Here is a 13,441-nt window from a genome sequence, read left to right as displayed (position 1 = left end):
AAAAGAGAGAGTAAGTGTCTTCCTTTTCGCTCTTCTTTTGTCTTAAATAGAGGTTAGAGAAAGACGGGGAGAGAGAGTAATTGTGTAAAAAAGATATTATACCATCCTTGTAAGACTGATCCCTGTGTACCAGACCTTCCTAGTGGATCAGAGAAACCACAGACTGCATCCAGGCTAAGGAACTCTAAGGGTCAAGCACACAGGGATAGAGTCCCTGTCTATGAACACCTAGTTATTTAAAATTAGTCAAACAGATAAAATCAGTATGACAGATGGAAACTACAGCACAAACCCAGATTGGTCTGTCGATTTTCCACATGATTCTAAGACATATAAATCAGAACTCCAAGATCCAAAAGGTAGACTAGAAATATTCCCTTTTTAAAAGAGAAATAAAAGCAGTCACAATCAGCCCGCACTGCACAAAGCTACTAAAAGCATTTGTGTTAACCACATCCTTTCTCTAACATCTACCCTGGAGTAACAACCTGGCTACCTATAATGAAAATCTCTCTCCAGTGGGGTGACAAGTAGAAAGACAAAAGAAAATAAGGTTGTTGGGCAAGTTTCCTCATAGTTCATTTTTATAAAATGTCAGAAAAGCACAGCTATTCTTTTTAATCTCAATTTTAGTGAGTTCAGAATCATGAAGAAAGGAAGCAATGGTAGTAATATCACAATTAGGGTCTTCGAGGGTCACAGTAAGGTTATCAGTCCACCTCAGGATATTTCCTGTCAGATTTTGTGAATGTCTCTGACTTAATCAGTCAATATTTCCAAAGTACCCTGGCATAGCTTTCTAGTGATCCCAGAGAATATGCAGTTGAATACTTTCCATCTGAACCATACTTAACCATAAGAAAAGGAATGTATACTTTTTCGCAACGGGTTTGCCGCCAGAACACAGGTGTCGTGAAAACCACCGCTAAACCTAAACCAAAATGGGAAAGGAGAAGACTCACATCAACATCGTCGTCATTGGACACGTAGATTCGGGCAAGTCTACCACTACTGGCCATCTGATCTACAAATGTGGCGGGATCGACAAAAGAACTATCGAAAAATTTGAGAAGGAGGCTGCTGAGATGGGAAAAGGCTCCTTCAAGTATGCCTGGGTCTTGGATAAACTGAAAGCTGAACGTGAACGTGGTATCACCATTGATATCTCCCTGTGGAAATTCAAGACCAGCAAGTATTATGTGACCATCATTGATGCCCTAGGACACAGAGACTTTATCAAAAACATGATTACAGGCACATCTCAGGCTGACTGTGCTGTCCTGATTGTTGCTGCTGGTGTTGGTGAATTTGAAGCCGGTATATCTCCAAGAATGGGCAGACCCGTGAGCATGCCCTTCTGGCTTACACACTGGGTGTAAAACAACTAACTGTTGGTGTTAACAAAATGGATTCCACTGAACCACCCTACAGCCAGAAGAGATACGAGGAAATCGTTAAGGAAGTCAGCACCTACATTAAGAAAATTGGCTACAACCCCGACACAGTAGCATTTGTGCCAATTTCTGGTTGGAATGGTGACAACATGCTGGAGCCAAGTGCTAACATGCCTTGGTTCAAGGGATGGAAAGTCACCCGTAAAGATGGGAATGCCAGCGGAACCACACTGCTTGAAGCCCTGGATTGCATTCTGCCACCAACTCGTCCAACTGATAAGCCCTTGCGTCTGCCTCTCCAAGACGTCTACAAAATTGGTGGTATTGGTACTGTCCCAGTGGGTCGAGTGGAGACTGGTGTTCTTAAGCCTGGTATGGTGGTCACCTTTGCTCCAGTCAATGTTACAACTGAAGTAAAGTCTGTTGAAATGCACCATGAAGCTTTGAGTGAGGCTCTTCCTGGGGACAATGTGGGCTTCAATGTCAAGAACGTATCTGTCAAAGATGTTCGTCGTGGCAACGTGGCTGGTGACAGCAAAAATGACCCACCAATGGAAGCAGCTGGCTTCACAGCTCAGGTGATTATCCTGAACCATCCAGGCCAAATCAGTGCTGGATATGCACCTGTGCTGGATTGTCACACAGCTCACATTGCTTGCAAGTTTGCTGAGCTGAAGGAAAAGATAGATCGTCGTTCTGGAAAGAAGCTGGAAGATGGTCCCAAGTTCTTGAAATCTGGGGATGCTGCCATTATTGATATGGTTCCTGGCAAACCTATGTGTGTTGAGAGCTTCTCTGACTATCCTCCTCTGGGCCGTTTTGCTGTTCGTGACATGAGACAGACAGTTGCTGTGGGTGTCATCAAAGCAGTGGACAAGGCAGCTGGAGCTGGCAAAGTCACCAAGTCTGCCCAGAAAGCTCAGAAGGCTAAATGAATATTATCCCCAATACCTGCCACCCCAGTCTTAATCAGTGGTGGAAGAACGGTCTCAGAACTGTTTGTGTCAATTGGCCATTTAAGTTTAATAGTAAAAGACTGGTTAATGATAATAATGCATCGTAAAACCTTCAGAAGGAAAGGAGAATGTTTTGTGGACCATTTGGTTTTTTTTGTGTGTGTGTGCGTGTGTGGCAGTTTTAAGTTATTAGTTTTTAAAATCAGTACTTTTTAATGGAAACAACTTGACCAAAAATCTGTCACAGAATTTTGAGACCCATTAAAACAAAAGTTTAATGAGAAAAAAAAAAAAGAAAGAAAAGGAATGTATAATACTTTAATTATACCTTTCACCTAATTTATTCATTCCTGTCTGACCAGGAAGAATGGTTTAAAAGAAACAGAAAATAGAACTGCGCAATTCACCAAATTACCTCTTCCTGGAAGAACTGTCCTGAACTGACAAAAGTTCTAAATTATAAACAGTCAACAGTTTAAAAACCAGTAACTTCTGAACATCCACATTTACCAGCTGGTTGCTGAAACTACAGTGCAAACCACTATTAATACATACCACCCTTTCTGCTACTTTTCTCCCTGACTCTAGCCTTAAATATTCAAACAAGGTATCCCATCTGTATGTTTAACAAATATCTCAAACTCTTCATGCCCAAGAGTAAATTAAATTCTTGGTGGTACTCTAAAACCTGCTCCATCCTTCCAGTTACTCAGGTGAAAAACCTAATTCTTAATGCCTTCCTTTCTCTTTCAAGCCACAGTCAATCAGGAAATCCAGTTAACTCAACGTTCAAAATATATCCAAAACGCAAACACTCTTACCTTTGGAGTGAGCCACTAACAAAAATGTATCTTTTAGGGGTGGCTGGGTGACGCAGTTGGTTAAGCATTCGACTCTTGGTTTTCTGCTCAGAGTGTGATCTCAAGGTCCTGAGATCCAGCCCTGCACCAGGTCTACTTGGGACTCTCTCTCCCTCTCTCTCTGCCCATCCCCCCATATTTTCTATCTCTCCCCCTCCCTCTCTCCCAAATAAATCAATCTTAATATATACGTGTGTGTGCCTATATATGTAGATATATATACACATATATCTCTATATCTATATAGATATAGATATATATCTTTTTTAAATCTAACAACAAGCTCCTAACTAGGCTCCTCACTTTTTATGTTGCTCCCCTACAGTCTATTCTCAACAGAGCACTCAGAGTGACCTTTTAGAGTATGAATTTAATCTTGTCACTCTTCTGCTTGAAACTCTTATCATGGTTCCCTATGTGACTCAAAGCAAGCCAAAGTCCCCTCAGTAGTCTACAAGACCTCATGTTTTATCACTCTTCTTCCCTCAGTCACCATGCTTTAACTACACTGGACTCCCTGCTGTTCCTCAAATATGCTAGGCATTCTCCCATTCCTTAGGACTTTACACCAGATGTTTCCATTACCTAAACTCTTTTTCATCAATCAGCTCACGGAGAGGATTTTCTCTCCTTCAAATCTTGACTCAAATGTCTCTTCTAGATTATTAGGTTTATGAGTTGTGATAATCACATTGTGGTTATACAAAAAAAAAAAAGTCCAAATGTTTTGGCGGTGCATACCAAAGTCTATAGAGGTAAGTTACATCATGTCAGGAATTTGTTTTAAAATCTTTGGTGAGGGTGATGGAAGGGGAGGAGGGCCGGGGGTCGGGGTGAATGGGTGATGGGCACTGAGGGGGGCACTTGACAGGATGAGCACTGGGTGTTATTCTGTATGTTGGCAAATTGAACACCAATAAAAAATAAATTTATTATTTAAAAAAATAATAACTTAAAAAAAAGAAAAGACATTTCTCCAAAGAAGACAAATGCCCAGCAATACATGAAAAGATGATCAACATCATTTGGGATCAGGGAAATACAATTCAAACCCATGAGGAGTTACCAACTCACACTAGTCAGAATAGCTAAGATCAACACCTCAGGAAACAACAGATGCTGGTGAAGATGCAGAGAAATGGGACCTTCTGTTGGTGGGAAGGCAGCTGGTGCAGCCATTCTGGAAATTAAAATATTTTAAAAAATAAAAATAAAAATAAAAATAAATAAAATCTTTGGTGGTGAAAAAAGAAGGAAAGGGAAAAAATAGGACACTGAAACAAAGTATGGCAAAATTTTGGTAATTGGTGTATCTGAGTGATAAATAAGTATAGGTTTGAAATTTTTCATTAAAAAATTAATGTTTAATGTAGCACAGCATATCTTATTTTAAAACTTAAAACTGACAAAAAAAAATCCACATGTCCCTTCCCCTTTACCTTACTCTGCTTTTCCTACTCATAGCATGTACCTTCTAACCTATACATGAATGATGAGTGAATGAAAACAAATGACTACCAAACTTTCAAGACTTAAGGGAACCTATGAACCCCTTTCTATCCCTGTGCTGAGTTACATACACCTCCTCTTACTTCCAGATAATCTTCCTCAACACTTACTACATTATATTTGGAATAATCTTCTCTAATATACCAGACTGTAAACTCCTTCAGGGAAAAACTGTCCTTTGTATTCCTTAAACACTGTGAGACATGTAAGTAATCATTAAAAATTATTTCTCCTCCATATCCATTCCTCTTTTGTTGGATGAAGGAAAGACTGAAAAAATGAATAAATCGTCAGCTAGTGTTAATCTTCACCTCTCTATTGGACCACTCTCTCTACTATATCAAATAAAGAAAGGTCTTCTTGTTTCTAAATCTTATAGCTGTTGTCAGTCCACATCCTTTCTGAACTCATTTAATAGTTTTCTTTTGTTTGTTTGTTTTTTAATGAGAGAGACAGTTAAGGGAGGAACATCTTTAAAATTTTCAACTGCCTTCCATTAAAGAATTATCCTAGCTCTAAAGACTTGTTCTCTGTCCTTTCCCCTATCATAACGACAGAGAGACATTTTCTAAATTCAATCCTCAGAACTCTTCTCAGTTCTATATCCCCAATCCAGGGACTCCACTAGCCCACATAGAAACTTACTAGGAATTAGGAAAAAAACAACCCCTGTAGAGTAGAAGCAACCTCAGCATGAAACACTGGTTGAGTTTTAGGCCCCACTTGCTCCATCAGCAGGAAGCTCTTGTTTGGCTGAACAACAGGCACACCAACAATACAGGGTAGCCCTTCTCCCAAATCCCACAAATTCAACTACAGTTGACCCTTGAACAACATGGGTTTGAACTGTGCTGGTCCACTTAAACAAGTATTATTCTTTTTTTTTTTTTTAAGATTTTATAATTTTTATTTGTTAGAGAGAGAGAGAGAGAGAAAACATGAGCAGGGGGAGGGGCAGAGGGAGAGGGAGAAGCAGATTCCTGGCTGAGTGGGGAGCCCACCTGGGGCTCCATCCCAGGACCTCAGGACCATGACCTAAGCTGGAAGGCAGACACTTAACCGACTGAGCCATCCAGGCACCCCTACATGTGTTATTTTTTCAATAAATATAGTACAGTACTATAAATGTGTTTTCTCTTATAATTTTTAAATAACATTTGCTTTTCTCTAGCTCACTTAAAGAATATGGTAAATAATACATATGACATACAAACTACATGTAAATCAACCATTTATGTTATCAGTAAGGCTTGCAGTCAACAGTAGGTTATCAGTAGTTAAGTTCTGGGAGAGTCAGACACTCTATACAGATTTTCAACTAAACAGGGGTCATCAAAAAAAATAAAAAATAAAAATAAATAAAAATAAAAATAAACAGGGGTCAGCTTCCAACCCCGTCATTATCCAAAAGTCAACTATATTACATTTCCATCAATAACCTGCAAAATCTATTTCTCTAGCCTTGTAGTGGACATCTATTACTCTTTCTTGCCATGGTATCTAATCTCCCTTCTATGTTTGGGGATTCCACATTTTTTTTTAATTTTTATTTATTTTTGATAGTCACATAGAGAGAGAGAGAGGCAGAGACATAGGCAGAGGGAGAAGCAGGCTCCATGCACCAGGAGCCTGACATGGGATTCGAACCCGGGTCTCCAGGATCGTGTCCTGGGCCAAAGGAAGGCGCTAAACTGCTGCGCCACCCAGGGATCCCCGGATTCCACATTTTAAGACAGTCTTCCTTCCACAACAGAAGCTAAGGATGCCACATACTTTTTCCTCAGCCTTTCTGGCAGTTAAAATCCAAACACAAGACCTAATCTCCCCAGTCAGACACATGTATCACTTTGATTCAGAACCTTTTAACAGAAGAATCAGGGACCTGAATAGAGACAAGTCTGACAATGAGTGGCAGAGGAAGCAGTTACCTCAAGCTCCCAGTCTCAGGAATGGCAGAGGTTCCAAGGGTAGTGAGCAGTGTCAGTGATGTCAGCCAAACAGTGATGTCTTGGTGCTGTGTTTGTACCCTGTACCAAGAAAAGCACTGTCTACGACTAAACCAATAAAGGAGCATGATGGATTTGAAACTGTTTTTGGCTATATAACTTCTGTACCCAGCATTTCTAACCCTCCTAGAAATTCTGGGACTGGGACAGCTGGATAGCTCAGTAGTTGAGTGTCTGTCCTCAGCTCAGGTAATGATCACGCACGGGGTCCTGGGATCGAGTCCCTGCAGGGAGCTGGGAGCCTGCTTCTCCTTCTGCCTATATCTCTGTCCCACTCCCTCTGTCATTCATATTTCATTATAAAGAAATAATCTTTAAAAAAAAAGAAAAAAAGAAGAAGTTCTGGAACCATCATCTGTCTGGATTATAGCAATAGGCTCCCAAAATCAATCTCCCTAGTAACACACTGTAAGACTATTGCTTTAATTTATTTTAATTCTTTCTCTACTTCTCCATTCAAGCAATTCAGCCACATTACCAGTGAATTCCAGGGTGCCAAATCTAGTGGACACCTTTCTGTCCTCATCTTCCTAAAACTCTCAGAGGCCTTCAAAGCAGTGGGTCACTCCCTCCTATACACGTATTTTCTCTTGACTGTTATTATGAGACTACACTCTCTTCTTCTTTCTCTCCAAGTGCTCCTTCTGTTTCTTTTACAGTTTCTTCCTTCTAAATTAGACCCCTAAATACTATAATGACCAGGTATCAAGTCCTAAACCCTCTTCTCTTTTCTTGCTAAACTCTCTATTCCGTAACATTGCTTAAAATTCAACTGAAACACTAGTGAATTCCTAGGCCCTCTGCTCTGATTTCACTCATTTATCCAACTGCCCATTTGACATCTCTGTTTAGATGTCTAATAGGTAATTTAACCTATACACTGTCCATAACAAATCTCTTAATTTTTATTTTCCTTAATAGAGCCCCTGATCTGATGAGTGTGATGAGAAAGGAGTCTTCTCCATCTCATTAAATGGCACTACCTTCCCAGTGGCTCAAGCCAAACACCAATGTCTCATTTTTCCCAGATCTTTATTTCCCACAACAATTCAAACTGCGTGCAGTGATTGTTCTAGCTTCAAAATATGTCTTGAATTATTCCACTTCATTCCATTTCCAGTTCAGTTTAACCCTGGATTACTACAACTGCCCCTAGTTTCCTTCCACTTCCTCTGTCCATTCTCAAGAGAGCACCAGGGTAATCTTCATAAAGCATCAACAAATCATTTAACAGTTTAGTCTGCTTTGAATCCTTCACAGAATTTCCCATTCACTTCTCACTCTCTACCAAAGCAACATGTTCTGACCATAATGGATAGAAAACTGGCCCTCCTGTTGTAAACTATTTTAAAATTAGGTAAAATGCATGAAATAACTTTTCAGACGCTGGAAAACAAGCACATAGGTCTATGGTACTTGAAAGAAGGGAAACAAACACTGATGGTTCAGACTTACTATCCCATCTATGATGCAAGGAGAGGAAGCCCAAACAGAAAAGAGCAGTCATACAAATCTCAGAAGACAGATCAATGGATAAGACTCCTGAGACAGTGGAAACGTACAAAGCAGACTATCACAGAGAAGGAAGCCAGCCATAAAAGCAACAGTGTCTAATCTGACAGGGGTCCCCTTTGAGTCTCTGGCCAAACACTAAGTGTGTGCGCACAGGGCAAGATTCCACAATGTCAGACAAAGAACAATTGCTAGCAACAGAACTACCAGAGCGCTATGAGTTGAGCAACTACCTGAATTCACATGGGCCTGGGAAAAATTCTAGTTCCAAATAGCCAAAATAAGGAGAACATCATAGGAACCAGACAGGCCAAGTCTTAAAAGTTAACTAATTTATTCCTGAAAGAGGAAAGGCTATCTACATCAACCCTAATCGCATTTACAAGCCGGTCTTCTAAAGATCAAGTTAATCCACAATTTCACAAGGCAAAACCTTCATTAAGAGAGTAAAATCCAGAACACACTAATCCAGAAGAAAATCTCAACACATTAGTTCAAGCCATAATAATCTCTCACTTACATTAAAACAACAAACTCATCAGTTTCCTCTGAGCCTCTAGTTTGTCCACATTTAATCTATTCTCCATATTGTAAGCAAGAGATCAATTGGGCACACAGCAGATATTTAATAAAATTTATTCAGTAAAATGAGTGTAAAACTTTAAAAAGTATAAGCAAAAATAAAATGAATCCCTCTAATTGCAAATAATCTTCATCTCTTAATAAAATTCTATAACCTATACATTTTTCATTTGCTATTTCTTTTAAATTTTTTTAAAGATTTTATTTATTCATGAGAGACACAGAGAGAGAGACAGAGACAGAGACAGAGACAGAGACAGAGAGGCAGAGACACAGGCAGAGAGAGAAGCAGCTCCCTGCGGGGAGCCTGATGTGGGACTCAATCCCAGGACCTCAGGATCATGACCTGAGCCAAAGGCAGATGCTCAACTGAGCCAGCCACCCAGGTGTCCCTCATTTGGTATTTCTGTATCAACTTGAAAATATTAAAACTGCATTTCTTTGAAATACCTCACAATTCAGGTAGTGAGGTAATTTTATCTGACTTCTTTCCCATTACCTAACTCCAAATAAGATAGATTTGCAAATGTGTTATGGTTAAACAATAAATTTCATTTTGAATCCTAGCAAGCATGTAAGTAAAACATAAAGAAAACAAATCCATTTGAACAAAAAAAATCCTCCTTTGCTAAGCAGGAACTAGGATGCATTTTAAACCATTCACAGGCATAAAGTTTTCCTGGTAAGACATCTGTAAAGCATATCACTTGTAACAAATTTCCATTCAGAGGGCTGCACCTTAAAACTCATTATGAACACACCTGGCAGTTGGTGAGATGACAAGCTCCCTTTCCCACTGAGTACATCAAGCCTCTGATTCTTGCACTATTAATAAAGAGAGGAGACTGGAAATAGAAATGAATGTACTATTCACATAAAAATAACAACTAGAATATTCTATTTGTTTGTTCTACTTCACTCCTTTGGCCTGAAATTTTTCTTTCAGAAACAATGAGAGTACAGGCAGAATTATCTGGATCTTGTTAAACTGTCCACTGTGGTAGACAACAGAAAATACGCTCACTTTCTCTCATTATTTTACCAAAGAGTAATGACTAATCTAGAGTTAGAAGACAAGTTAGGAATTTTCATATTTTTCTCTCTTTAGTAATTTCTTTTAAAAAGTCAGTCAACTTTTACTTACACAACAGAGAGAAAGGGGAATTTGTGACTGAATAGTAGTATTTATGTCTGAAAAAAATTGTTTTTCAAGTTTTAGGTTTTAGCCTCCAGCACTCTTGGCTCAAGGGTAGAAGCTCCAGATTGTGACACTCCTTCACAGATTCAATCCTCCCCACAAGTTCTGGGTTTACTGTACTCAAAACACAGAGGAGACAGAAATAAAAATGAGGAGGAGAATAAGCAGAAAGAATCCTCGCTGTTGTGTCTGTCAGACACCATTATACTTTAACCCTTTACCATCTCTAATGGCATTACTCTAGAAAACGTGATTTTCTTGTCAAAATGGAAATGGGCACAAATGACACAAGGAAAGAGGGAAGAATAACCTAAAAAAGGTATGCAACTATCTATATTTCCCAAAATCACTTTCAGAGCAACAAACTTCGGATCCCCTCTTTTTTTTAATTCTTCCTATGCTTTGTCTACTGTTTCTATTTTTTCTCTTCTCTCTTTTCTCTATCTTCTCTTACACTTTACACAACTGCCAATGATAACAATAGGTATTCCTCAGATATATTAGTTAGATTCAGAATTCCTAGCATAGAACCTTGTCAAATATTAGTGCTTTCAACTTCAAAGATTCCTGTAAACTCCAACATCATAGCAGTTATGCTTAACAAGGTTTGTTGATTGAAATATTAGAGACAAAAACTAGCATGAATATAATGTTTTAAAACAAATTTATACTTTATTTACCACATCTACATTTTTAAAATTCAGAGCATATACAGGCATCAAATATATTATTTATTTGGCCTGTTGGGTATGTACATGGAATGCAGATGCAAAAAATTCCATTGCCAACTTGGTATGTTCTGCCAATAGACTGAGAACCCAAACTCGGGTCTCAAATTTTGGTGTATAACAGAATTACCTATAAAGCTTGTTAAAACTCTGTATGCTAAAGCCCCAAGAAGTGGCCAAGACAAGTCCTGACTATGGTTCAATATTTGTCCAATAAATGTCTTCACTCTTCTATCAACCAAAGGAAAAGTATTACAGTAAACAATATAAAATTTAACAATCAGCAGTCCCATAAAAATGTAATTTCAGTACAAACAAAATACGATGCTTAAACTTATTTTTTTCTTCTTTGGCTTTTATTTGGGGGAATTATTATCTGTTATCTACAGAACCATTTTCATAAACAAAATGGAAATCTAATCACAAAAACTATCAGATATGAATGCCATTATAATGTTACTGTATTTCATCAAATCTAAGATGCCATTGATTGTAGTAGATACCACTGTTTTATGTAATGGAAAGAAAGGGAAAAAAATACTTCCAAATAAATCATGACACAAAGCTTTATCATTCAAAATTTTTATTTTATACTGACTGTGAATTCTCTTCTACTTATTTAACTACAGTTTAATTATATATCATTTTGAACTGTTTTTATAACTTTCTCCATGCCAGTAACCTTGGTTTCAATGCCAATTCACCGCATATTACTGATGACATGTTGACCAACAATTAAAGTTAACATGAGAAATACCAACAATGTTCACACCCTCAACTAAAGTGGTAACAAAAGGAACAGGTACTGTCTGTGAAAGTACAAACAAATCCAGCACAACTACTGCCTCGCTGACAGACTGTGAGATGCCATCAAGGGTAAGATTTAACTCAATTCCATATTATTTAAATAAGAAAAACAGTGAGTCTTAGAATTGAAGAAATACTGATTTTTTTTTAAAAGATGGACAATAAGTCCAATAAATAACAAAACCTATGGACATCCTGGTGTTGCCAGCTCCCAATTCTTTTTGACTTTCTTGATATAATGTGCAATGGTCATTTCTTTTTTTTTTTTTTAAAGATTTTATTTATTTATTCATAGAGACACAGCTAGAGAGAGGCAGAGACACAGGCAGAGGGAGGAGCAGGCTCCATGCAGGGAGCCCGACGTGGGACTCGATCCAGGGTCTCCAGGATCACGCCCTGAGCTGCAGGCGGCGCTAAACCGCTGCGCCACGGGGGCTGCCCATGCAATGGTCATTTCAAGTCGCCACTCACCTAACCTAGATGAGAGCTGTTAAGTTTGTATTAGACTATCCTATTCACATTTGACTCTCCCTCCCCCACTCATTCTCAACACAACCAGAGTAAACTATAAAAGGCAAACTAGATCTTAACATTCCCCTGATTAAACACCGGAATGGATTCTTCTTGCACTTTGAGTATAACAGATGCATTTACCTGCAAGGATCATGAAGGCAAGTGCTTGCCTCCTAGAGGGCAGGTTTCCTTCACTATTTCCCAACTGCTCTGCACCTGGTTAGTGCCCAGTAAACATTGATGAATGAAAGGAATGTACTTGGCCCTGGCTACCTCTTCAACCTGTCATCTGATGCCAGCCTTCACCTTATACAATTTGCTTTTGCCCTCCAGCCATCTTGTTGAGCCCTCAAAATTCCTTCCTATCAGACCTTCTGAAACTGTTAACCTTTCTTCATGAAATTATTTTATCCAAATGCTCAGCAAGAGTTTCTCATTGTCTTTCTTCAGTTCTCCCTTATGGAGCACCACCTCAAAAATGCTTATTCTATTTACAGAAATGCCCTCCCCCAAACATAATTAGACTCCACCCAATCATGTAGTTCATCTCATAATTATCAGTTAACTGTCTCCCACCAGATTTTTAAATTCTAAGAAGGCAGAGTCCATGTGTGCTGACATGAAAAATGTATACCCCATGCTTATCCCTAGATCAAACACCTATCAGAAGCTCAACAGATATTTGTTGAATAATGAGAAAGGAAACACGGTACCAAGGGCCTCTTATTGTTTTAGAAACAATCTTTAGAAACAATCTTTATGTATTAGTTTAGCCAAGCTTTACTCCAAATTATCACTTTAACTTTTGTTAACTGTATTTTCTAACATACACAAATTTAATTCTTTAAGGTTTCTTACTATGGCAATGAAAGATTCTTTCCTATCTCAAGATTATATTAAAAGCTTTTGACTTAGGGATGCCTGGGTGGCTCAGTGGTTGAGCACCTACCTTCAGCCCAGGGTGTGATCCCAGAGTCCGTGGATCAAGTCCCACATCGGGCTCCCTGCATGGAGCCCACTTCTCTCTCTCTCTGCCTATATCTCAGCCTCTCCCTCTGCATCTCTCATGAGTAAATAATAAAATCTTTAAAAAAGAAAAAGCTTTTGACCTATATTTTCTTTTTCTTTTTTTATTTTTATTTAAAAAAATTTTTTTTACTTCGTCTAAAATTTAATTTGAAAGTATGACGCAATAACTATTTTCCAAATGGATGGCCGCTATTTCAAAACATCCATCATATACTGAAAACTGCATTACTTCTGGATTCCATTCTATTTCATTGATCTAGGTATCTATTGCTTTGCCAGTGCCACACATTTTAATAACATCGGGTTTAAAATATGTGCATCATGATCTGTTTAAGCAAGTGTTCCTA

At 38.6% G+C, this 13,441-nt stretch overlaps 1 protein-coding gene across 18 annotated transcripts in view; it reads right to left on the bottom strand.

The window, feature by feature from the left end:
* The window catches only part of ERC1 (ELKS/RAB6-interacting/CAST family member 1), a 539,401-nt gene that overhangs the window by 427,849 nt on the left and 98,111 nt on the right, over window positions 1-13,441 (bottom strand). The window lies entirely within an intron of this gene.

Source organism: Canis lupus, chromosome 27 (assembly GCF_003254725.2).
Source record: "Canis lupus dingo isolate Sandy chromosome 27, ASM325472v2, whole genome shotgun sequence".
Classification (NCBI taxonomy): domain Eukaryota; kingdom Metazoa; phylum Chordata; class Mammalia; order Carnivora; family Canidae; genus Canis; species Canis lupus.
This window is presented reverse-complemented; position numbering and strand designations above follow the sequence as displayed.